Below are 27792 nucleotides of genomic sequence, written 5' to 3'. Positions count from 1 at the left end.
AAAGAAGTGTTTTATATATATATGTATATATATACACACACACAATGGAATACTACTCTGCTATAAGGAGAGAAGAAGTAGTGCCATTTACATGACTGAATCTTGAGATTTTAATGCTAAGCGAAATTAGTCAGACAGAGAAAGTTGAGAACCATATAATTTCACTGTTATGTGGGATATGAAACTAAAAACAACAAAGGAACAAGACAAACAAACGAAGAAACAAAAACTCATAGACACAGACAAGAGTTTAGTGGTTAACAGAGGGTAAGGGTGAGAGAGATGGTAGATGAGAGTAAAAGGGTTCAAATATATGGTGATGGAAGGAGACCTGACTTTGGGTCGTGAACACACAATGTTAGAAATAGATGATGCATTACAGAATTGTACTCCTGAAACCAATGTAACTTTACTAACCATTGTCACCCTAATAAACTTTAATTTTAAAAAATTGAGAGACTACATCAAGCTTTCCCTTAAGCTTTCCACACTGGATTTTTTTTCTTTTTTTTAAGAATGGTAAGTCAATATTTATTCAAGAGAGAGAGGGGCATCGTGACTGGTGTAGGAACCACTGCAATGGGGTCTTGCAGTGGAGGGTGGAGATTTGACTTAACTCTGATGTGTAAAAGGATAAGTGGTGATTAATACGCAAGGGACACAGTGGGATCAGTAAATGGAAAATTACTAAGAGAAAACATCAAAGCTAAAGAGGAGTTTTGTTAGATCAACTAACAGAATTCTTGTGAAGCCAGGACAGGGTGATAGGGTATCTAGAGTGGTGAGATACCAAGGATGGGGGATTTCACTAAATTGACTTGGCAGGATTCTTGCTCAAACTGGATTCTCCACAGACAAAGAGGCAAGTCCCAGTTCAGGCCCAGTCCAGCAGAGAGTCTTTGTCACTTACCCCTCTTGTTCAATGGAAGAAGAAATATTATTCTTTCCTTTGAATAATATGAAGGTCCACTTCTCATCTGGTTTTTCATTTGTTCATTAAGGACCAGCTGAATTATTTGTTGGGAGTTGGTTGTGGAGGATATTTACTGGATGCTTCAAGTATTTAGGCATTTAATTAGGGGAACTTCTATGAAAATAAAAAGAAAAACAAAGATTAATGGTTGGAACAAAAACCCAGTCTCAGTCTGGAAAGCAGTCCAGCAAGGTTTCTTGATGTTGGGCTCCAAGCATCTTTTGCGTTTTAAGTCTTTGCTGATGACATTGAGTGTTCTGATAAACTTGCTTCATGGAACACACAATACCAGGCAGAAAAGTTGTGTATATATCATCTGCTGTGGTGATTTCTTTGAACTTTATAAGTTTATAGTCAAATCATCCAGGTTCCATCATAGGGCTTCAGAAAATGGTAGTTTTAGTTCTTAGTGATTCCAAGTCAGAAGGGTGGGGGAAATTTGGAAACATTAGTTTGCAGATTTATGTCCAAACTAATTAGAGGAAACTAGAAGAATTCAGGATCCAGTCTGATTTGCAGGCACATATCGACACTTCCAACACAATAATCCAGGCTGGAACCTAATAAGGGGTACACCGTAATTTCTTATTGACATAATTTTCTCTCTATAGTCACCACCATTTCTATTAAGCATAGTCACAGAAAGGCTGATTGTAATCTCATTAAATTTTACCTATTTGTGTAAGTGCAACAGGAAGAGTGATGGATCACATAAGCTTTTTAAAAGTCTGCTTTGCTGGAACTTTCCATAAGGAATATCAGATTGACTTTAAAAAGCCTATTGAGCCTAGGAAACCAAGCCAAGAACTCGCCAGCAGACTTCCCCTGCAGAAACTATAGACCTGAGTGAACTCTCTTCTTGACATACCCAATAAATCTGGGCTAGCCAAAACACACTGGACTTTCATTTGTCTAGGTACACAAATACCCTTTATTATTTCATGCAATGTAAGTTGAGGTTTCTGCTCATAAAAACTGGAAATTTGCCAAATTATCCTGAAATCGTAACCAAACTAATTTGATAATGACATGAGGAACATTGCCATTTTATTTTTCACCCTACGATGCCAAGTACCAGAAAACATAAAAGAACCAGTGTTTTAAATAGGTCTGTCTTTAAGCTGGAATACCATGGAAAATGTAGGTCAAAATTGTACGTTAGCATTTTTTGAGGAGAAACTTCATGATTTCATAAGATTGTCACAATGTTTTTGTTTTAAATTGAATAAAAATCCTTAACCTCCTATTTAAATTCAATTTCTTTTATGTCAGTCACAAGCCTGAGATCCACTATGATCTTCTTTAAGAATGAGTATAGAAGATAGAAAGTTTCAAAACAGACACACACACACACACACTTTTTCATAGAAATAATACTAGCAAAATTGGTAACAGCAAGGGTATATATGTTTTGTTGAGCTATGATTTCATATTGATTTCACAATCTAGTCCTCCTCATAAATTATGAATTTATTTCCTAAATAAGAAGAATGCTAATTCTAATGGAGATTTTGAAAATGCATTTGGAAAACAAAGATATCAAAGGCATCAATTAATATTTATGTATGTAACAGCCGTTCCCTGTGCCATCATTGCCGTATCATGGAAGTCCGCTACCTCTGGGTACAAAAGCGTTCTCCTAGGCTGTGTGGGAGACACAGGACCTTTTTCTCTGTAGCCACCACATGAGGGTTTAAGGACTCTCTGCCTTGATACAATAATAACATGGCTGGGTTCATCTCTGTCTCCAGGTCCCCTTTCTTCCTGCCCTCTCTGACTTGCACAACAATTCCCCCAGGTGATATCACCTTGGTCTTCATTTTCCCATAAAGAGAATTGATCCTCAGAGGCTTTGAGGTAATCTAGGGCTTTAGGAATATCTTAATCCAGATTCCAATTTAAGGGTTATCCTCTTTAGCGGGAGGGATAAAACAAAACCACACAGCAATCTACGCCGAGGCAATCAGGTCTAGCTTCGACAGTCAGAGCTTCCTTGCTGCTGGTCTCTGAGAAGTGAGGCCAAAAGTCAGGAGAGGGTGGAGAATATGGAGGAGCCCAATCCATTAATAAGATACATCCCACTTAGTTCACTGAAAAATTGAGACCTATGGCTTTGGAAAGTGATGTGTGTGTGACACACCTTTGAGGAAACACAATATTAATTATCCTTGTGTATCTGCAGTAAATGACTTGGACCTGTAATAAGAAGAATGGTGTTAAAATGCTTTGTAACACCTTCAACAGGCTCCCAAGAACTGCTTTTTGTACTTTCATAATATTTTAACACAACTTCACACTTACAGAAATGTTGTAGTTACAGTACATAGTACTTTTACCGCCCTCTACTCGGAACTATTTGAGAGTAAGCTGATGACCTGATAGCCCTACCCTCTGAGACTTTACTGTGTATTCCCTCCAATAAAGGACATTCTCCGATATAACCCAATACAACCGTGAAATAAGGAAATCAGCATTAATATGTTAAACTGTCTAGTCCGCAGGCCATTTCAAATTTTGACAAATGTTCCACCACTATCTTTTATAACAAAAGGATCCAGTCCAGATTCTGGTGTTCCCTTAACTTGTATATATCACTTTAGTCTCCTTCAACCAGGAACAGTTCATCATTCTTTCCTTGAACTTAATGACCTTATCACTTTTGAAGATGAATACCAGTTATTTTGTAGGATGACCGTCAATTTCAATTTGTTTGATTTTCCCTCATGATCAGATTCAGCTACTGCATCTTTGGCAGGGATCTCTGAACGTGATTGTCTGCTCTTCTCACTGCATCCTATTAGATGGGCCAGTATTCCAATTCATCCCATTACTGATGATGCCACTTCAATTCCTGGATCAAGGTGGTGTCTACCAGACTTCTCACTGCACAGCTGCTCTTTTGTCCTTTGGAATTAATAAGATTCATCCTTTATAAATATTATATTCTTCATCAAATTGTCAGTATAAAAACATGGGTTCATTTTTTATTCAATGAGTTACCATCATAATTTATTTTGATTCCTAAAATGCCCTAGATTAGAAATGACAGTCCCATTCCAAATGGCTTCTCTACACCTCATCATTCTTGAGCATTTCTTAATTTCTGGCCCAAATTGTCCAGTTATTTTGCATTTTCTATACACTAGACCTGGAATGAGGTATTTCTCCAACAACTACTGATTTTTTTCAGTGGAAAATAGTAATTGGAAACCAAGATCTGGGCACTCTGGGTGCTTCTTGGGACATCAGTGTCATTGCTACTAGGCTACAGGAAATCCATTTACTCATCTACTGTGTTTCCCTGAAAATAAGACCTAACGGGAAAATAAGCGCTAGCATGATTTTTAATAAGACATCCCCTGAAAATAAGCCCTAATCCATGTTTCCCTGAAAATAAGACCAGGTCTTAAACTAAGCTTTGCACCAAAAGATGCAATAGGACTTATTTTCAGGGGATGTCTTCTTAAAATCATGCAAGGGCTCACTTTTCGGGTAGGTCGTATTCTCAGGGAAACAAGTACCTATTCATCATCATCTATTTATATATTAACACACACTTTCATATCTAAGGTACATGTGACTCTGATATCTCTAATTTCAATCCCAAACCAGTTTATCCTAGGAATTTCCTTTTCCTTACCGGTAACTCCTTTCTCCAAAACTAAGAATTTCATCTCTAATTATTCTTAATACTTTGACTTATATGATCATCAATCCTCTTGAATGAAGCCAATCTCCTGCTCTTACTACCAACTACAATCCCCTTGCACATAACTTCCCCCATACGTCTCTACCTACATACAGTGTTCTGGCTCCGATATACTTGTCAGGACACTGCCATCTTTGCACCTCGCTATGGGCACCATTCCCACCCTGCCTGGGCTCTGACACCAACACTGAGTGGCCCTGCCAACGTGAATGTCCTCTTCTTGCTCTGGCCTTAGCACATGTATTGGTCCAATAGTGCCACCACTGCCATTTGGGGACACCAGTCCTCATCCCACTCTAGCTCCATGCTGGATTCCCACTCTATCACACATGGATGCCTTTTCCATACTGTGTGGGCTCTAACACCGTGCGCAAGGCTCCCACTCTCACCTACTTGTGTGGCTTTCTCATCACTGTGCTTGCGCCCAAGGCCCTGCATCCAGCCACTGAGAACTATGTTCTCTTAGAAACTGGAAGAGATTTGGTGATGGAGGAATATGCGGGTTAAGGGAACACAGTAGTGTTGGGGTTATACATATGGACTTAAACTAGGGAAGCCTTCAGCTTCTGAAGAGAATAGCTTGGGTTAAGAAGGAAGCGAGGCACAGGTAGTAACCCAAGGAGCTCAGGGAACATGTAGCATGGGCATGGGAAAGGCCTGCAGAGAGGAAAGGTGGCTGACACATGTCATTTGTGGAAGAGAAAAATGCCTGACCATAGTTGACCTAGATGCAAGTGGTGTGTCAGAGCACTCAGAAATGGAAAGGGATAGACCACTAAGCTACAGATGACAGGTTAGCAATGACAGATACTCAGTCATTGGTCACTTCTTTACACATCATGACTTTAACTTTTTGTTTTAGTTGTTAACTCTTACACCTCATTGCATCTCTAGCTGACAATAGTGTTAATTTACCATACCAAAGCTTTTAAGAATTCAACCCAAAAGAAGTATTCTGTGCTCAGCAGGGTGCACAGGTGCCAGCAAAGAGCTGGCAAAATTATTCCAAGTACTAGGTTAATGTCATACTTGACAAACCCCTGTTTTAGATGGAGAAATAGCAAGAGAAGCTTGTCCTGAAATGTGAACAGAGCAAGAACACTATACTCATAGGACAGTAGAATGATTCTGTGGCTGCAGAGGAGAAACGCATTCCTTGCAGGCAAATGTGTGCTGCCCTGTGGGGCTGGGGCACCTGGTAGACACTGACTGTGCCGTGTTATTGAGACCAGTCAGCCCTGCAGCTGGGCCCAACCTGCCCCAACCCTGCTGATTTGCATGTTACTGGGGTGCAACCCACAGCCCTGGACACATTAATAGTGTGGTCACACCCTGTGCAGGAATCAGTCCCGGGCAGGACGTAGCATGGACATGAGGGTCCCGACTCAGCTCCTCAGCCTCCTGCTGCTGTGGCTCCCAGGTAAGGAAGGAAAACTGGGGATTTGCTCTGCCAGTGCGGTCAGTACCACTTAGACTGCAGGGTAGTTATAAGACCTGGTAACACCATTAAGAGTATGGATGTTTGCCTTCATGTTTCCCTTCTCAGGAGCCAGATGTGATATCCAGATGAGCCAGTCTCCATCCTCTCTGTCTGCATCACTGGGAGACAGCGTCACCATCACTTGCCGGGCCAGTCAGGGCATTAGCGATGACTTAGCCTGGTATCAGCAGAAACCAGGGACAGCTCCTAGGCTCCTGATCTATGAGGCATCCAGTTTGCAAACCGGTGTCCCTTCGAGGTTCAGTGGCCAAGGATCTGGGACAGATTTCACTCTCACCATCAGCAGCCTGCAGCCTGAAGATGTGGCAACTTTTTACTGTCAACAGTATTACAGTAACCCTCTCACAGTGTTAGGAGCCTGAACATAAACCACGAAGCACACAGTTAAGAGCAGGCCGCCCCAGCTGCTCCTCTTGGGCCTCCATCGGCTGAGAGCATTTCTCAGATGCACCCACTCTTTGATGGTGACTGAAGGTTTTGGTAGAAGTGGCCAGGAGGGAGCCTCTGCACCCTAACTCTCTTTTTCTCTTCTCAGCCTCAATCTCACATATAATGCTTCTCCTGCTTTCATAAAGAACAGAGATCAACACCCATGAGTCTGGGCTAAAGTATCAGTCAGAGTTCATATAGTGAAAGAGAAGCCACTCTATGTATTCCAAGCAGGAATTTCCTAATATAGGGAATGAATTTCTTACATACATTGTTTTGAAGACTTAGGGAATTAGTAACAGGGAAAGCAGATAGTGGAAATGCGGGGTTAGACAGAGGCTGTCTAACCATGTGGTCCCCAGACCTGTGGGAGAAGCCCTGGATTGGGGGGTGCTGATGCGCCCAGCTCACCAGTGATTCTCCAGTCCTCCTCTCTGCCTGCAGGACCTGATGGATAGTCTTGAATCCTCCTCTTCTGACTTCCAAATGTCAGGTAGCAACTCTATGGGAAACCATAGAGGGCAAAGGGGTTCTGAGAAATGTGCTTCCATAAGGGAGAGTGGTGATGGGGAACTGACAGCAGACAGCCTGGATGGTCATCCTTTTACATGTCTCAGTATTATGCCAGTTACAATACACTTGGATGTGCTCCAACCATCATCAAGTCTGGATTCATTACAAGAAGTCTTTGTTAAATGTTTGAGACAGTAGAAAAATGAGGAGAAATTTTTATATGGATACAATTTGATTAAGAATGGAAGCCTTTTGGGCCGGCCTGGTGGTTCAGGCGGTTAGAGCTCCATGCTCCTAACTCCAAAGGCTGTCGGTTCAATTCCCACATGGACCAGTGGGCTCTCAACCACAAGGTTGCCAGTTCAATTCCTTGAGTCCCGCAAGGGATGGTGGGCAGCACCCCCTGCAACTCATATTGAACACGGCACCTTGAGCTGAGCTGCCACTGAGCTCCTGGATGGCTCAGTTGGTTGGAATGCATTCTCTCATCCACAGGTTGCCGGTTCGATTCCTCAAGTCCCACAAGGGATGGTGGGCTGCGCCCGCTGCAACTAGCAACTGGCACCTGGACCTGGAGCTGAGTTGCGCCCTCCACAACTAAGACTGAAAGGACAACAACTTGAAGCTGAATGGCACCCTCCACAACTAAGATTGAAAGGACAACAACTTGACTTGGGAAAAAGTCCTGAACATGCACACTGTTCCCCAATAAAGCCCTGTTCCCCTTCCCCAATTAAAAAAAATCTTAAAAAAAAAAAAAAAAAGAATGGAAGCCTTTTTTCATTAAAAAAAATCAAACCTTAAATGTCGATGGAAACTTCTTTCTCTTCTATATGAAAATATCTTGCTGTTCAAAATTTTTCCAGGAGCCAGAGCATCACTGACATCCCTGGGAACTTATTATAAATGCAAAACTGCTGGTTCCACCTTCTTTGAGCATCTTCATTTTAGCAAGATGTCAGGAGGTATATATAAGGTTTCAGATGCTGTTTAGAGAACATTCACTTCAGTTAAATGGGTATTTTCCCCCCTTTTTCCATTTAACAAAATTGTTTAAATCCACATGCTAAAAAACATATCCAACTTTATTTTCTAATTAACAAAAAATTAAATCATAAACTTACTTTAAGATTGAAAAATGTAATTATTTGTGAATGGTATTATGAAATACCTTAAAAGTTAAATAGATAAATGTTTTTTATTTTTTTTTATTTTTAGAGTTTTTTTATTTTATTTTATTGGGGAATATTGGGGAACAGTGTATTTCTCCAGGGCCCATCAGCTCCAAGTTATTGTCCTTCAATCTAGTTGTGGAGGGTGCAGCTCAGCTCCAAGCAACCTTGTTGTTGAGAGCTCACACTCTAACCAACTGAGCCATCCCGCCACCCCCCTGGAAGCTCAGAGGCAGGTCATTGTCTTCAATCTAGTTGTGGAGGGTGCAGCTCAGCTCCAAGCAACCTTGTTGTTGAGAGCTCACACTCTAACCAACTGAGCCATCCCGCCACCCCCCTGGAAGCTCAGAGGCAGGTCATTGTCTTCAATCTAGTTGTGGAGGGTGCAGCTCACTGGCCCATGTGGGAATTGAACTGGCAACCTTGTTGTTCGGAGCTCGTGCTCTAACCAACTGAGCCATCTGGCCGGCCCAGAAATGATTTTTAAAAACTTGAAGTATTACAAAGACCTAAGAATAAATCAAAAGTATATTCAATTGTGTTAGAAATGATTGGACTTAAACTTGCTTGTGCAAGTTTTGATAATTTGTTCCTCACTACAATTTACCCTAAGAATTATGTGCCTTGGGTAGTCACCACACTTTCAGTCTTGGCACCAGAGGAAACTAGTAAGAGGTTCAGAAGACACACTGAAGCCAGATGCTGCTTGTTTCAGTTTTGTGAAATTTTTGAGAGACCCTAGGAAAGTCTGGCATGAGCCAAGACAGGCCTTTTGTATGAAAAAGCCATAGGAAGCAGCTTGGGTTGGACTGCAAGTTGGGAGGGGTGGGGGCCAGGGTGGTGGTGGTCTCAGGGAATCAACAAGGTGGGGCAGACAAATGTTGTTGGACAGGTTGATGGAAACTCCAGTATGGAGCTCACATGAGATTGCACACCCGTAGTGGGGAGGGCTCAACAAAGAAATAATGGATTTTGCCAACACTTCTGTCTGGGAGAAAGCTGCCCCTCCAGCCTTCACTTCAAAGCCAGACAATGAAGCCAGACAACTCATTTCATCCCCGGATGTCCCTGGCACATTTCGAGCTGGTGCCCCAGCACTGGAGCTCAGAGCGAGTGTTCATCAGTAAGTAAGTCCATGGGTGGTCCCTTTAAGAGGGACCCCCAAATTGGTAGCCTCAAAATAGTCATGGGGATGTGAAATACAGTATGGGGAATATAATCAATAATGTTGTATAGATTATGTAGGATGACAGATGGGTACTGGACTTACCAGGGCGAACATTTCATAGATTGTGTAAATCCCTGACCACTGTGCTAGGACACCTAAAGCTGATGTAAAATAATATCAAATGTCAAATACATATATATATATATATATATATATATATATATATATACACACACACACACACACACACATCCCATGACCACAAATATATATATATGTATATGTATATGTATATGTATATGTATATGTATATGTATATATATAATGTGTGTGTGTGTATATATATATATATATATATATATATATATATATATATATGGTGTGTGTGTGTGTGTGGTCATGGGATGTAAAGTACAGCATAGAGAATATAGTCAATGGTATAGTAACAGCTATATATGATGTCAGAGGGGTAGCAGAAGACTGGGAGGTGTTATCACTTTGTGAGAGTATCAATGTCTAATCATTATGCTGATGTATACACCTGAAACTAATAATAAAAATAAATAAACACACACACACACACACACACACACACACACACACAAGAGGAATGCTTGGAACTGTATCCACCCTCCAACTCACCAAGACACAATCTCTGCTTGTTTTCACAGCCAGAATTTATGGGGATTTCTCTCCCTGGAACTGGATCTCTGGGCTTGGAATCCTGGTGTGAGGCTGGAACCCCTTGCTCCTCTAGAGGGGACCACCACAGCTGAAATATCCCTCCCAATTTTTAATAGTCACACATCAGTGTGGGACCAGGTGGTTCCATATTACTGTCCCTCCTATCAGTCTTGAGGTAGCTTCTTCTGTATGTCTTTAGTTGTAGGACTTTGGTTCAGCTATACTTCAGGTGATTCTCAATGATGGCTGTTCTATAGTTTAGTTGTAATTTTGATATGGTCATGAGCGGAGGCAAGCACAGCATTTACCTACTCCATCATCTTGGCTGGAAAATCAAGAATCTCTTATTCTGATTTGATAATTCCTACTCATTAATTCCTCACTCATTTAAAAAGTTAGATACAATTAAGCACAGTAAAATGCATTTAGTGTATATAAAATTAACTTCAAATATACACCTGGATGAACATAAACATTTACCTTCCCCCCCACTAACCACCACCCAGATTAAGATATAAACTATCTCTAGCATCCCAAAAGGCTCCATCATTATCCTTTCCTGAAAATTCCATGCTTCCACCACCACCAGAGGCCATCATTGTTCTGTTTCTATCCATATTGATTTTCTCTTTTCTTGAACTTCATACAAGTGAAATCATGCATTATATACTTTTTCATCTCTCTCTTTTGATCAACTTGTCTTTCGAACTTCATCCCTGTCATTGGTGTGTCAGTAATTTGTTCCTTTTTACTGCAGCATAGTTCACTATTATGTAAATATATCTCAATCAATTTATTCATTCTCTAAATAATGAATTGTTTACAGTTTCAGGCTGTTATTAATAAAGTTCTTAGAAACATTCTTGCAATGTCTTTTGTGGACTTGTGCATTCACTTCCCTCTGGTGTATTCTTAGGAATTGAAGTGCTGAATCATAAGGTTGGCATAAATTTGGCTTTAGTGAACACTGCCAAATAGTTTTCTAAAATGATGAACATTAAAATCCACCAATCATGTGTAAAAATTCCAGTTGTAATAGTTAGTATTGTCAGGCTTTTTATTATATTTATATTGATAGATACTGAAGTAGTATTGTGGTTAAAATTTACATTTCCCTGATGATTAATGATGCTGAGTAACTTCTCATATACTTATATTTTATTAGCTGTTTGGATATTGTCTTTCATGGGAAGTTCTTGTTCAAACCATATTTTTTTTTTTCTTCAGGAGTTCTCTATATTTCTTTATTTCTCAATTTAAAGGTTTAAATTTTTAATTTTTCAATTATAGTTGATATTCAACATTATATTAGTTTCACATATACAGCATAGTGGTTAGACAAGTATATAATTTATGAAGTGATCCCCCTGACAAGTCTAGTGCCCACCTGGCACCATACATAATTATTGCAACATTATTGACTATTTCCTATGTGCTACTTTACAACCCCATGACTATTTTGTAAGTGCCAATTTGTACTTTTTAATTCCTGCAACTTTTTTACCCAGTCCCCCCAATGCCCTCGCATTTGGCAACACTCAGTTTGTTTGCTGTATCTGAGTTTTCTTTTTAGATTTCACAAGTAAGTGAAGATGTATAGTATTTGTTTTTCTCAGTATGACCTAGTCACTCATCATTATACCCTCTAGGGCCATCCATGTTGTTGCAAATAGTAAAATTTCACTCTTTTTTATGGCAGAGTGATATTCTATTTTGTATACTATGTACCACATATTCTTTAAGCATTCACTTTGTGTTTGGAGCATCTAGTCCATTTACATTAAAAGTAACTATTTATATATATGTATTAGGTTGGTGCAAACGTAACTGTGGTTTTTGCATTGTTGAAATTTGCTGCTTGATATTGGAATACATTCTTCAATAAATGTGGTTATATTATACATCATTTTAATGCACATTTCTCGCTTTATGTTTTTTTATAATGACTTATTACTTGCTGTTTATTTTACATTTATTTTAGACTATGGAAATGATGTTAGACAAAAAGCAAATACGAGAGATTTTCTTATTCGAGTTCAAAATGGGTCGTAAAGCAGTGGAGTCAATTCACAACATCAACAACGCATTTGGCCCAGGAACTGCTAACAAACGTACAGTATAGTGGTGGTTCAAGAAATTTTTCAAAGGAGACAAGAGCCTTGAAGATGAGGAGCGTAGTGGCCGGCCATCGGAAGTTGACAACCACCAACTGAGAGCAATCATCGAAGCTGATCCTCTTATGACTACATGAGAAGTTGCCAAAGAACTCAATGTTGACCATTCTATGGTCATTCAGCATTTAAGCAAATTGGAAAAGTGAAAAGTGGGTGCTTCAGGAGCTGACCACAAATAAAAAAAATTGTCGTTTTGAAGTGTCATCTTCTTTTATTCTACGCAACAACGAACCATTTCTTGATCAGATTGTGACATGCAATGAAAAGTGGATTTTATACAACAAATAGCAAATACCAGCTCAGTGGTTGGACCCAGAAGAAACTCCAAAGCACTTCCCAAAGCCAAACTTGCACCAAAAAAGGTCATGTTCACTGTTTGGTGGTCTGCTACTGGTCTGATCCACTACAGCTTACTGAATCCCAGTGAAACCATTACAGCTGAGAAGTATGCTCAGCAAATCGACGAGATGCACTGAAAACTGCAATGACTGCAGCTGGCATTGGTCAACAGAAAGGGCCCAATTCTTCTCTACAACAATGCCTGACCACACGTCGCACAACCAGTGCTTCAAAAGTTGAACAAATTGGGGTAGGAAGTTTTGCCTAATCCGCCATGTTCACCTGACCTCTTGCCAACAAATTACCACTTTTTCAAGGATTTTGACAACTTTTTGCAGGGAAAACGCTTCCACAACTAGCAGGATGCAGAAAATACTTTCCAAGAGTTCACTGAATCCCGAAGCACGGACTTCTATGCTACAGGAATAAACACACTTATTTCTCATTGGCAAAAATGTGTTGATTGTAATGGTTCCTATTTTGAATAATAAAGATGTGTTTGAGCCTAGTTATAAAGATTTAAACTTCATGGTCTGAAACAGCAATCATTTTTGCACCAACCTAACAGTTATTGCCGTATTATTATTATTATTATTATTATGTAGTTCTTCTCTGTTTCTTTCTTATTCTCTTGCTCTCTTCTCTTGTTTGTTAGTGACTTTCTGTAGTGTTGTGTTTTGATTCCTTTGTTTATTTCTTGCAGATTTTGGGTTTGTGGTTACCATGTGCTTTATATATACCAAGTTATGTTTATAGAAGTCTATTTTAAGTTCACAGTCACTTAAGTTGAACATATTCTAAAATCACTACCATTTTTTTTGTAATTAAAGTTTATTGGGGTGACAAAATCACTACCATTTTTACTCACCCTTTCCATGCTTATGTTTTTGTCATTATATTTTACTTCGTGTGTGTGTGTGTGTGCGTGTGTATCCCTTAATTTACTATTGTAATTATACTTGGTCTTACTTTTGCCTTGTAACCTTTGTACAAACTTTAATGTTAATTGATCCACTGCTTTTATGTATGTGTTTACCTTAATTCAGTGAGAATTTTTTTTGGTGGTATTTTCTTTCATATTTCTTTCTTCTTCTTCTTAAAGAATCTCCTTTTAACATTTCTTGTAATACTGATTTGGTGGTGATGAACTCTCAGCTTTTACTTTTCTGGGAAGTTCTTAATCTCTCCTTCAATTCTAAATGATAGCCTTGCTGGGTAGAATAATCTTGGTTGTAGGTCCTGGCTTTTCATCACTTTGAATATTTCGTGCCAATCCGTCTGGTCTGCAAAGTTTTGTTGACAAATCAGCTGATAGACTTGTGGGAGCTCCCTTGTAAGTAACTAACTGCTTTTCTCTTGCTGCTTTTCAGATTCTGTCTTTGCCATTTTATTATGATGTGTGTGTGGGTCTGTTTAGGTTCATCTTCTTTGGAACTCTCTACACTTCCTGGACTTGTATGTCTATTTCCTTCACCTGGTTAGGAAAGTTTCCCTTCATTATTTCTTCAAATATGTTTTCAATCCCTTGCTGTTTCTCTTCTCTTTCTGGTACCCCTATAATGTGAATGGTGGTATGCTTGATGTTGTCCCAGAAGTCCCTTAAACTATCCTCATTTTTAAAATTCTTTTTTCTTTTTGCTGTTCTAATTGGGTGTTTTCCACTACCTTGTCTTCCAAATCTCTGATTCAGTCCTCTGCTTCATCTAATCTGCTGTTGATTCCCTCTAATGTATTCTTCATTTCAGTTATTGTACTCGTCATTTCTGACTTTTTTTTTCATGTTTTATATCTCCTTTTTTATGTTTCCTATCTCTTTGTTGAAGTTCTCACTGAGTTCATCTATCCTAAGCTTCTCATTTACACTGCCGCTGTTCCAGGGTATCCTGCCTGATTTAGTGACTATGGGTCTGGGATAGATTTTACCCTCACAATCAGAAGCCTGGAGGCTGAAGATGTATTATTATTATTATCATCATCATCAACAACAACACCAGAAGTTGCCTCTCAAGTGTGACGACACTGAACAAAGAGAGTACACTGATCCAGCTACTTCCTCTTGTCCAGGTTTGTGATATATAGTTGGGAAAACCTGGTAGAAATCTCAGTGAAAGAGATTTTGAAACACTGCTTTAGCTCACCACAAAAGACAAGGACTTGAGGCACACACTCTTGATTGTAATTTTGTCTCTTTCACTTAATAGATTTGTGAATTTGGCAGGTTACTTAAAGTTTTTTCTCTTTGTTTATCCATTTATGATAAAGGACTAACTAAAACATAAGGCTGTTATGAGAATTAAATAACACAGAGAAGGTCCAAGATGGTGTATTAGGTAAACACTATGCCTTCTGCCTCCTAGGATCACACCAAAATTACAAGTAAGTTATAAAACAATCAACCTCAAGAATCACCTGAAGACTAGCTGAACAGAACCCCTATAATTAAGGGTATAAAAACGGGCCACATCGAGACTGGTAGGAGGGATAGAGATGTGAAACAGGCTGACCCCAAACTCACAGAGAGTGGTTGAATGTCAGGAGGGACACTTCCTTGATGGAGGTTCCCCCATAAGAAGGGAGGGTCCCTGCACCATGCCAGGCTCCGCAGCCCTGGGGTCCTGTGCTGAGAAGAGGAATTCCCACAACATCAGGCAGTGAAGATCAGCCAGGAGTCTGTCTGTCCATCCCAGTGAGACAGAAGGCAGCTGGAAACCCAGATGCCCTCTTAAGGGGACTGCACACAGGCCCATTCACTTGAGAGGTGGCATCTCAAGAGGCACCAGAGATATACAGGAAAAGACTCAATTGTGTGTCTTCAGGATGGAAACTGGGGAGGAGGGGCAGCCATTGTCCCTGTGTGGAGCCTGCCTTGCTTGTAGCCTACAGGAGCACACCATCTTTTCTGTGTTGTACCCTCTCCCAAAAGACAAAGTCTGGGACTGCATTCATCTGGTAAAATCCATGCCTTCGCACCACCTAGGTAATGCCCTGGGTCCCCACTCCCCCCCAGTTCCCACATAGGTGATGCTACATTGTCGGGGACACTATTGACTCTTGGGCTGCTGGCTCCACCCTACAGGCTGTGGGAACCTGTTTGCAGTAGGCTGATGACCCTCAATGGCTCGGGAAACATTTGCTGGTGGGTGGTAACGCAATACCTGTTCCACAGCGTCTCTTGGGCAGCTCTCAGGAACCTGTGAGCCTGAGACAGGCAGTGGCTAGCTGAGGTGTTCTAGGGGCATTTTTGTGGGGTGGTCACAGGCTCAGCACCAGTGCTGGAAGCAAGACTGCATTGACTTTGTAGAAACCACTGACCACACCCCTTAACTCCCTGGAACCCCGCCCTACCCATGTAGAGCTGCATTGTCAAGGACACTCTGGGTACCTGGGTAGCTGGCCCTGCCCCACAAGCCCCAGAGGCCTTTTGCAGCAGCAGATGGCCAATAATGTCTCAGGGAAAGAATAAACAAGCGGGACTGCATCAAACTAAAAGTTATTTCACAGTGAAGGAAACCATCAACAAAACAAAAAGACATCTCACTGAATGGAAGAAGATATTTGCCAATGATACATCTGATAAGGGATCAATATCCTAAATTTATTTTTAAAAATAAATAAATAAGCAACTCAACACCAAAAAACAAACAATACAATTGAAAAATAGGCAGAGGACCTGAATAGACATTTCTCCAAAGAGGACATACAGATGGCGAACAGACATAGGAAAAGATGCTCAACATCACTAATCATCAGGGAAATGCAAATTAAAACCACAGTGAGATTTCACCTAGTAAATCACAGAGAAAAGAGCTTAAATTAGAATGCTGAGGTATCCTGATGCTGAGAGTAGAGATGACAAGAAGGGATGAGTAAGAGCCATGTGGTCAGTGAGGCAAGAGGGAAGCCAGAAAAGTGTGGTGTCCTAGAGACCAAAAGAAATTAAAAGCCTTTGACTTATCTAACCTTAGGAAAGACCCTCTTAAAAGTATTATAGTATCCTAATACCTTCAAATTGAAAGTGTTTGCTATATTTTCCAAATTTTTTATCCTACCAATATACTATCTACACAGAATCAGTTATAGATAAAAGGTATCTCTCATATTATTTCAAAACCATAAGAGTATCAAACCATAAGAGTATCATGACATTATGACTATCAAGCAGCTCGGCATACACTTGATTATGGTCATGCACTTAAAGCAAGGCTATTTAGCATGAATATTCTTTTCCAAAAAGTGTCTGTTCCAAAAAATAATAGTAAGTATGTATTTTGGAGAGAGGAATGAGAAATAAAGTTGAACATTACACCAAGGAGTCAGTATAATAATGGCTAAGGATTCTAAGCTGAGTAAGGCAGTGAATAGGGGCACAAAGAGGAGAGTGGACAAAGAAACAAAGTACTGTATGTCCAACTAAGTGAAAAATTTTGGATTCAGAGAAATAAAAATGGAGACATCCTGAGGAACCCAAGGTGATAGTCAGAGAGTGAGATGATTGTAATCGAGATCTTGTTGGAGTGACAGCAATTAAGGTTTCATATAGACCTCATCTAGGGCATGCCTTGGGAATGGGGGACTGAGATGGGATAGACAAAAAATCATCACAGGCGAAGTCAGGAAGGTGTTAGATTGTCTGAACTGTTATTGAAATAATGAGAACACTGAAAGGGGTGATGGAGAGAAAGAGGTCTATTGGTTGCTAATGGCTTCAGTGAGTGAAGAAGGATAAAAGGATGAGCTAAACCAAAGTGAAAGAGTCTGGGGTAGGTGCTTCAAAAGACTTGGGGGTTTGGGGAATGAAGGAGAAATGATCATCAGAAAGAACCACTGGTTTGTGGATGTCAACAGTGAAAATAAAAAAAGACAGCAGTTTAGTACTTTAAAGGCTAAGAATGCCTGGAAAAGTACATAGAAACAATATTCCACAGTTCTGATTAGATTATGAAATAAAGGGAACATTCAGAAAAGTTTAAAATATAACGATTTGATAAGATTGATGTTTAAGGGCAAAAACCTGCAACAAGAAGTAGATAAGCCAAGAAAACTAATACACAGTATCATGAATACAGACCACAGTATTTTACTATAATTATGTGATGTTAAAAATATTACTATGACAACAATCATATTACAATATACAAATGTGTCAAAGTAACACTTTGTACACCTTACATTTATATTGTGTTTTATATCAAATGTAGTCAAGTTTATAAAAAGTCCAGGCCTCTTTGTAATAGTTCTGGATGTAACATACAGAGTATGATTATGAAAGTTTTATTCCCCAGGCAATACTGGAGACAGGAGACAGCACACCTCAGTAGTCCTAAGGTCTCTTCAGAGTACAGAACTGTCATATCAGTCAAGAGAGTATAAGTCTCCAGTGGTCTGGCCCCTCAGATGAGACGTCTTATCTTCCCTAACACTGAATTTTTCTTTCACTCGAAACTACCCAGACATCATATTCAGAAAATTTTCAGAAAACTTATCAGAGTTTGTTTATCTTGTCTAAGGAATCCTGGAGAGGACTTAAGCTTTGTGACATCTCACCATACTTCACAAGGAGAGAAGATTAAACTAACATGGTATCAAAATTCCCTAGTTTTCAGATCAGAGATGATACATTATTTCTCTTTGAATCGATTTATATAATCCATAAATGCATATTGATTGGACATTTGCCACTGGCTAATCTCTGCATATGCAATGGGGATTTAAAACATACAGGCTCCTAAGGTGTTTACATTATGATGGATTCCTTTCAAAGACTTGCAGCAGTTAGTAAGTGTTTATGAGATTGTCATACTGCCATATTCCCCTAGAATATAAGGAAGCCTATTCCCAAGCTACAGACACAGGACTACTTCCTGTTCTCAACCAAGTTTTATATCCCAAGTTCCTTTGAATATTTTCTCCTTGGAGACTGGGTTCACTTTTAAAGGGTCTCATAATGGAGCCTTGCTCTTTATTGTGTGGATGACAAACATCTCTTTGGTCAGAGACAGAAGGATTATTTTTTGGCTCCACTGCTCTGGATATTGGCTCTTAGGATTCCCTGTAAGAAATGGATAAGGGGATAGCTATAAAATAAATAAGTCCTGGGGATGTAATGTACAACATGGTGACTATAGTTCATAATACTCTATTGAATATTTAAAAGTTGCTGAGAGCCTTGATCTTAAAAGTTCTCATCACAAGGAAAAGAGTTTGTAATTATGTGTGGTGATGAATGTTTTGTGGTATTGCAGTAATCATTTTTCAATAAATACCAATATTGAGTCATTATGTTGTGTAACTAAAACTAATGTAATATTATATATCAATTATATCTCAATAATAAAACATATGAATGCTTTGCTATTAGTGTGTGTCGTGCGGGGTCTCTGGTCCTGCTCCCCACATAAGAACGCAGGATATGGTGAGGCCAAAAAGGAACACCCAGGGAGCCATAGAGGGGGGAGTCATACCACTATGGTCTCTGTGGGGGCGGAGCCCCAGAGAGTAGTTTCCAGGCTCTCGGCCTCACATAGACAGGTGCTGGCTCAGGTAGTAAATGGCCAACTGTGATTGCATGGCCATCAGCTGTGGCTAGTTGGCCGTCAGCTGTAACCAGTGAGCCATTGGCCACAATATAACTGCTGTGGCTAAGGAAGGAAGGAGAAGGAGAAGAAGGATGGGGCTAGCAAGGAGATGGCGGCTGGGCTGGCAAGCGTGGATGGCGGTTTGCGGACAGTGTGTATCCAGCCTCCAGTGAGAGTATAGTGCCGCCAGAGAGAATAAAGTGGTATGACTCCCCTATCTATGGCTCCGTGGGTGTTCCTTTTTGGCCTCACCATATCCTGCGTTCTTGTATGGAGAGCGGGAGCAGAGACCCCGCAGGCCTCCCAGCACGACAAATGGCGCAGCGAGCAGGGTCTCCCAACATGACACATGGCGTAGTCGGCAGGATACGGTGCCGGCCAAAGCTCTCCAAAGGACGGTGGAGCAGTTTGTGTGTATGAACACTCAGTCTGAGGAAGACCAGGAGGAGCAGCTGCCGGAGAGCTGGACCCTCGTGGAGGGGTGGGAGGACGTGGACGGTTCTCCCACCAGCACAGGAAAAGCCATGCAGCTGCTGGAGAGATGGAGCCCCGTGGAGAGGTGGAAAGATGTGGACGGTTCTCCCACCAGCACAGGAAAAGCCATGCAGCTGCTGCAGAGATGGAGCCCCGCGGAGAGGTGGAAAGATGTGGACGGTTCCCCAACCAGCACAGGCCGGAGAAAGCGAAGGTCGTTGCAGCCCTGTGGGCCGGGGAAGTTCCTGCTCAGGCAGCCCGGATGCAGGACTTACAGTCCCAGGAGGTAACGCTTGCTGAGTCCTCCGTGGGAGATGAGGGTGAGGTCAAGGTCATCCCTCACCCCCAGGACAGCCCTGGTGAATGACTATGGACTATGGGGAATTGCCTTCCATCCCTAATTTAATGGACCGCTTGACTGTTTGTTTGGGAACTGTAGTTAGTGGAACTGGGGGATATTTGCTTTTGTCTCTTGACTGGCCGCCATTGAGAATATGTAAGCACCTTGATTGTGAGTCGCTGTTGTTCCAGCAGGGTACCCTGAGAGGCACAGAGAGAGTGGCAGTGCGCTGAGAGGTCTGGCTGAGCCCTGAAGATACCCTGGCTGTGCCCAGGAAGTCGGGCTGTTCCCAGAGAGAGTAGTAGAGCCCTGAAGGTACCCTGGCTGTGCCCAGGAAGTCGGGCTGTTCCCAGAGAGAGTAGTAGAGCCCTGAAGGTACCCTGGCTGTGCCCAGGAAGTCGGGCTGTTCCCAGAGAGAGTGGCGGTGCCCTGAGAGCCCTGGCTGTGTCCAGGAAGTGTGGCTGTGCCCACAGAGAGTGGCGGTGCCCTGAGAAGCCCTGGCTGTGTCCAGGAAGTGTGGCTGTGCCCACAGAGAGTGGTGGTGCCCTGAGAAGCCCTGGCTGTGTCCAGGAAGTGTGGCTGTTCCCAGAGAGAGTGGCAGTGCCCTGAGAAATCCTAGCTGTGCCCGGGGAAACTAGTGGTACCCTAAGAAGTCCAGGAAGTCTGGCTGTGCCCAGGAGTACTGGTGGTGCCCTGAGAAACCCTGGCTGTGTCCGGGAAGACAGGTGGTACCCTAAGAAGTCCAGGAAGTCTGGCAGTGCCCAGGAGTACTGGTGGTGCCCTGAGAAACCCTGGCTGTGTCCGGGAAGACAGGTGGTACCCTAAGAAGTCCAGGAAGTCTGGCTGTGCCCAGGAGTACTGGTGGTGCCCTGAGAAACCCTGGCTGTGCCCAGAGAGCCTGGCTGTGTCCAGGATATTGCATTCACCCCCAGGCTCCTCGCACAGGTCCCCTCGCGGAAGACGCTTGTCGCGTAGATTGTGAGGCGAGAGCCTGTAGGGGTGGAGTGTGGGGGCGGAGCCCCAGAGAGTAGTTTCCAGGCTCTCGGCCTCACATAGACAGGTGCTGGCTCAGGTAGTAAATGGCCAACTGTGATTGCATGGCCATCAGCTGTGGCTAGTTGGCCGTCAGCTGTAACCAGTGAGCCATTGGCCACAATATAACTGCTGTGGCTAAGGAAGGAAGGAGAAGGAGAAGAAGGATGGGGCTAGCAAGGAGATGGCGGCTGGGCTGGCAAGCGTGGATGGCGGTTTGCGGACAGTGTGTATCCAGCCTCCAGTGAGAGTATAGTGCCGCCAGAGAGAATAAAGTGGTATGACTCCCCTACCTATGGCTCCGTGGGTGTTCCTTTTTGGCCTCACCATATCCTGCGTTCTTGTATGGAGAGCGGGAGCAGAGACCCCGCAGGCCTCCCAGCACGACAAATGGCGCAGCGAGCAGGGTCTCCCAACATGACAGTCTCACTGGCTGCATCCGCCTCTCTGCAATCCGCTCTTGCTAGCTCAGCCACCATCTTCTTGCTAGCCCCCATTTTCTGCTAGCGTAGCCACAGCAGTTATATTAGTGGCCAATGGCTCACTGATTACAGCTGACGGCCAACTAGCCACAGCTGATGGCCATGCAATCACAGTTGATGGCCATTTACTACCTAAGCCAGCACTTTTCCACCTGAGGCCAAGAGCCTGGAAACTGCACTCCTGGCTCTATCCCCACGATGTGACAGTAGAAGGAATGAAGTGCCATGAGGGCCTTCTATCATTATAGTTACAAGACCCTTCTATATAGAACTTCTATAGTTGACAGTACAGTAACATCATGAAGATGTGGGCCCATCATGTTAGGTAAAGATTGGTATCATTCAGTCTTTGAAAATGAATCCTTTCCATCTTGCAGTTGAGATTTAATGGCCAATCTAGGAGACTGAAAGAATAATTGAGTCACAAACAACAATCATTTCTGAGGATGACCTCCTACTTGAGCACTGCCTTTTTTTTTTTTTTTTAATTTATTCCTAGGCATTTTTTTTTTTTTTTTTTTTTTTTAAGATTTTATCGGGGAAGGGGAACGGTGTGTACTTCCAGGACTTTTTTTTTTTTCCAAGTCAAGTTGTTGTCCTTTCAATCTTAGTTGTGGAGGGTGCCATTCAGCTTCAAGTTGTTGTCCTGTCAGTCTTAGTTGTGGAGGGCGCAGCTCAGCTCCAGGTCCAAGTGCTGTTGCTAGTTGCAGGGGGCACAGCCCACCATCCCTTGCAGGAGTCAAACCAGCAACCTGGTGGTTGAGAGGACGCGCTCCAACTAACTGAGCCATCTGGAAGCTCAGCGGCAGCTCAGCTCAAGGTGCCGTGTTCAATCTTAGTTGCAGGGGGCACTGCCCACCATCCCTTGCGTGACTCAAGGACTTGAACTGGCAACCTTGTGGTTGAGAGCCTACTGGCTCACGTGGGAATCAAACTGGCAGCCTTCGGAGTTAGGAGAATGGAGCTCTAACCGCCTGAGCCACCGGGCCAGCCTGCCTCTTTTTTTTTTTAAGTTTATTGGGGTGACAGTGGTTAGTAAAGTTACATAGGTTTCAGGTGTACAATTCTGTAATACATCATTTATATATCACATTGTGTGTTCACCACTCAGAGTCAGTTCTCCTTCCATCACCATATATTTGATCCCACTTACCCTCATCTCCCACCCCCGCACCTCCCTTACCCTCTGGTAACCACTAAACTATTGTCTGTGTCTATGAGTTTTTGTTTCTCATTTGTTTGTCTTGTTCCTTTATTGTTTTCAGTTTTATATCCCATACATCAGTGAAATCATATCATTCTCAACTTTTTCTGTCTGACTTATTTTGCTTAGCATAATAATTTCAAGACCCATCCATGTAGTCACAAATGGCACTATTTCATCTTTTCTCATGGCAGAATAGTATTCCATTGTGTATGTATACCACATCTTCTTTATCCAATCATCTAAGACACTTTGCCTTTTGTGATTGATCTCAAGACAGAACACCTTTCCTGACAGGAAGTGATTAATTGGTTTCTAGATGTAAGATATCAGTACAATTATTCTCACTTTAAAAAAAAATTTACTGGATATAATTCAGGATGATCAAGGGTGATGCTCTGTATGCCAAGGTAGATCTATGAGAGAATACCTACCTTATTCTGAACAAAAATGTGAAGTAAAAAGTAAGCTCTTATCGACAAATAAGCAACTGAGTCCTGCCTTTTGCAGATTTTCTTGATCCTGACAGGTTTTTGCATGTTGGTTGTTTCTTGAATTTAGCAGCTCTGAAAGATATTTAGGTTACAGGGTTTCTGTTAACAGCGAGTCAAGAGAAGAATAAAAATTTGCTTAGCTGTCCAAGTAGATTCAAGGTACAAGGTTAAAATTTTTCTGAAAGCTGTCATCCATTTTCTGGAAATCCAGTGAGAAATAAATTGTTTGACTTAGCATCTAAGAGAAAATCAGATTAATAACAGGAAATAGTTTAAAATTATTTCTTTAGTAATGGCAGAGCATGGAATTCAAATTAAACTTTCCAATAAGGAAAATAAGAATATTTAAAAAATATTTTTTTAAAAACTACTTAGATATTTAGGAAGAAAATTACAGGGACAGAAAAAAGAAACAGGAAGAGAAATTTGGCATTTATGGATGATTTACTTTATTTATTTATTATTTATTTATAATTTTATAATTTTTTAAGGAGAAAAGTGCAAAATCTAAGCATAAACAATTCAATGAATTATCACAAAGTAAACAAATGTATGTAACTAACGACCCCTCCCAAACTCTAGATCCTCCTTTCTCCACAAAGGGTTACCATATCCTGAATCAAAAATCATAAATTATTTTTGCCTTTTTGCTTTTACATAAATAAAATAACATATGTTGGACAAAACACACACACACACACACACACACACACACACACACCTGTGGTTACCCTTTACTCTCACACTGCTACCATCATAACACTTCTACTACCATACGATGGGTTTTTCCCCCAAACCAAGCAACTCTCCACAACACGTGGGTGTCTTACAATTCAATTTAATTCTGACACTAACCAGAGTTAGTGTATATCCTAAAGATTAAGGACTCAATGCCACAAGACTGTCCCCCACTTCAGATGCCATTTGCAAGTATTATGTCTCAGGTTACTCACAACTTCTATCCAACTTGTGTACAAAGTGGAGGTTCCCATGACTTCTCTCCTTGGGTTTATTTACTAGAACACCTCACAGAACTTAGGAAAACACTTACTTTTGTTTGCCAGTTTATGATGTGGGTGCTAAAAAAAATACTACTTTTCCTCCCACCTTCTAAGTTCTTCTAGCTGCGCTAATAATCAAATTAACAGAAACAGATTAACAAGAGCAATCAAATTTTAATGCATGTACTTGGGGAATTCACATAAGCATGAAATTTCCAAAGACGGTGAGGCAACACTGGATATATATGACATTTTGGGTCAAAGGAAAAAAGGAGGGAAAAGAGTCTCAGATTTCAAAAGTCAGAATGGGTGATTTACAGGTAGTTAAGAAAGAACAGAACACACATGGCAGATAAATTTTTGCTGGGCAACTCAGAATGAGACACAAGGGATATCTAGTTAATAAGCCCCTGCCTGAAGCCCTCCTATTTAAACATTAGCCCATCTGATAGCAATGTAACAACAACACATAGAGATTTTATTTAGCATTTCCTTCATTACTGATGAGATTTATCACCTTTGCCTATGATTATTTACCATCTTTGCAAAAGTGACTGCTTATCATGTTTTTTTCCTTACTTATTTGTACTAATTATTTTTATAGTCTGATTAGAAGCCCTTTGATGATTATATGTGTTGCAAATATCTTCTCCTATATGCTTTACCTTAGTGATAGTTTTGAAATTTTTGACAATTTCAATGCAGTCCAAATTATCAATCTTTTATGGGTGGTACTCTTAATGTCTTATTTGAAGACTTATTTTATATCCTATGCTGATGAATATATTACTACTTATTATTTTCCTAAAGTTTTATCACTGTATTTTAGATCATCCTGGACTGAATTCTTTGATACGATGTGAAGTAGAGGGTAAGATTTATTTTTTTCTCAATATGAACAAATAGTTGATCTATCCCACCATATTAGAAAGAACATGCTTTTGCAAATTCTCTGAAAAGCCACATTTGCCACAAATCAAGTGTCCCAATAGGTACAGATCTGTTTATGGACTATGTTTCATTCCATTGGCCGGTTTGTCTATTTTTGTGGCAGTACTGCAGTTTCCTAATTACTATATCTTTAAATAAGTCTTTCATAGACAATAGAGTAATTCTCCCTACATTATACTTATTCTTCAAAATTGTCTTGGTTCTTCTTAGCTTTCTGAATTCCCTATACACTTTAGAATTTGCTTTATGAAAAAATAACTCTGGATTTTTACTGGGAGTACATTAAATCTATAGATTAATTGGTTGAGAATAGCCGTATTAAGTCTTCTGATCCATGAACATGTTATATTTCTCCATTTATTAAAATCTCCTTTAATTTCTCTGAGCAAAGTTTTATCATCTTCAAGTTTATATGATGCATGACCCCTGGTAAGTGTGTATGCAGTGAGTTTATGAACACATGTCCTCTCAAGTGTATGTTCAGCTTACAGCTTATCACTAATTGAAAATATAATAAAGTATACTTGATAAATTGTTGTTTTGAATACCTGTCTCCATTACTAAAATTCAATTGTCCATTAGGACAGGAATCTTTGGGTCTAGTTAACTTCTGCATCTTCAGGCCTCAATAAAATGGCTCCTTACAAATAGTAAATGCTCTATCCTTATTTATTCTCATGCTCCATGACTAATCAAACAGCTAGAATCATTCAGGATATTTGTTATGCTTTACCATCTTTCCTCTGAAATAGTACTCAGAGGTCTTTAAGTATCAAAAGAATATTAATCTCATGGGCAGGTATTTCCTCGTATGAAAGAACAATAAGGCCCTTCAGAAGAGGCACTCATGCTCCATGCATTATGAAGGGAGCAGCTGTGTCCTGAAGCTCTAAAAGTTTTGTTTAGGGATGTAACACTGTGGTGTCCTGGTCACTCATGGCAGTAGTAAGTAGCAGCATTAACTGTCTCCACGTTGCTGATGGTAAGAGTAAAATCTGTCCCAGAACCACGGCCACTGAACTGTGTTGGGACGCCTGCAGCCCGGGTGAATGTATCATAGACCAGGACTTGAGGAGTCTGTCCTGGTTTCTGTTGATACCCAGCAAACTTGGTTTTCTCATTGGGATTAGTTTTGCAGGTGATGATGATGCTGTCCCCTAGGGAGAAAGTCAGAGAGGCTGGAGATTGGACCACAGCATTGCCCATTTTCAAATCTGCAATCATAAGACATGCAAAAGTCAACATAAATACAAAACTTATTTAATCCATATAAATGTGTATAAACATTTGAATTTTCAAAAGAAGCATTTTTGGTGAAGTATCAGTTTTCCTTGAAGAAAGATTCCCTTTGGGTGCATACTTAACGTGATGAGACCTTCTGTGACGCCAATTTCCAGCTTCTTCAGGAAGGATACTCTAAGCATAATTTCCCCTCCTCCCTTCCTTTTCTCACCTGAGAGGTAGAGCAGCAGAAAGCACAAGAGCTGAGACAGAGTTCCCATCTTCCTCTGAGATCTGACCCACTCCAGCTGACCTGTCTCCCTTCTCGGGGATCCATTAATAGCATCTCTGAGAGATGAAGTCTCTCTAGAGCAGGACTATGCAAAGCAGATTCAGTTAGAGCAGAAACTGCCCGGTCATTCTTTTTTTCATTCTTCCTCATCAGCTGTAAAACACTGTAGTGATTTCATGGAGCACGGTGACAACCTAGACCAACAAGACTAGGGGAACTGATATGATGACTCCTCTCTGCACCATTCTAGCTACTCTGAAAGAAGAGGTCATTAAAATCCAGGGCCATCTTAGGAGGTAAGGCTGGAAAACCATAGTGACATGAGAATACAGCAATAGGAAATGTATCTAAAGAGGTGTCAGAATAGAAGGTTTGAACAGCAATTCTATGCCTTAGTTTTTTATCTTAAAGAAATTAAAGTAGAAGTTGTGATTCAAGGGGTGTGAGTCTCCTTACTTGAATACTCGTAGAAGCACAGCCCACTTTCTTTCTTTTGGAGTATGCTATGTAGGGCAGTTTTGGAAGAGGCTGTATGTTACCTGGGACATTCTAAGCTTCCTCTCATAAAGTCCAATTTTGTGGTCCCAGTTCCTCCATCAAAGATTACCTCGGTTATTATTTTTCCATTGAACTATATATTCTAATAATTTTGCTTTCAAAATTCTCATTCCCTCATTTCTGTTTCTATTTCTCATTCCCTCATTTTCTATTTCTATTTCTCATTCCCTCATTTCCTATTAATCTATGCCCTCTCTCAGAAATTAGTAACAGTGAATCGACTCACTGTTTAAATATAATTCCAACTAAAGACAATAAATTTGAATATTTTAAAACTCTGGGGTGGGGATAAGGGGAAGGTGAGAGGTTTTGGGAACGTACAGAGGGATAGTGGATGGGGGGAGAGGGGTTCACACAGTGTGAGGGATATAAATGATAAACGTCTAAGTTTTGCTTTGTCTTGTGCACCTGAAACTAATTAAAAAAATAAATAAATAAATAAATAAAAATTAAAAAAAAAAAAAAACTCTGTTGGTTTACAGATTTGTCATCAATAAAGGAAAATT

The 27792-nt window shown here is 40.8% G+C and overlaps 1 pseudogene and 1 gene segment (V, D, J or C); both read left to right on the top strand.

Moving 5' to 3' along the window:
- LOC109439652 (immunoglobulin kappa light chain-like) overlaps nucleotides 1-27792 on the top strand; it is a 315245-nt gene that overhangs the window by 264517 nt on the left and 22936 nt on the right.
- Nucleotides 6038-6545, top strand: LOC148758899 (immunoglobulin kappa variable 1D-13 pseudogene; annotated as a pseudogene). Its single transcript, XR_016019912.1, has 2 exons — nucleotides 6038-6102; nucleotides 6229-6545. The product of XR_016019912.1 is annotated as an immunoglobulin kappa variable 1D-13 pseudogene (transcript).

The sequence above is a fragment of the Rhinolophus sinicus genome, chromosome 2 (genome assembly GCF_057876585.1).
Source record: "Rhinolophus sinicus isolate RSI-liver-muscle chromosome 2, RSI-T2T, whole genome shotgun sequence".
Classification (NCBI taxonomy): Eukaryota; Metazoa; Chordata; class Mammalia; order Chiroptera; family Rhinolophidae; genus Rhinolophus; species Rhinolophus sinicus.
This window is presented reverse-complemented; position numbering and strand designations above follow the sequence as displayed.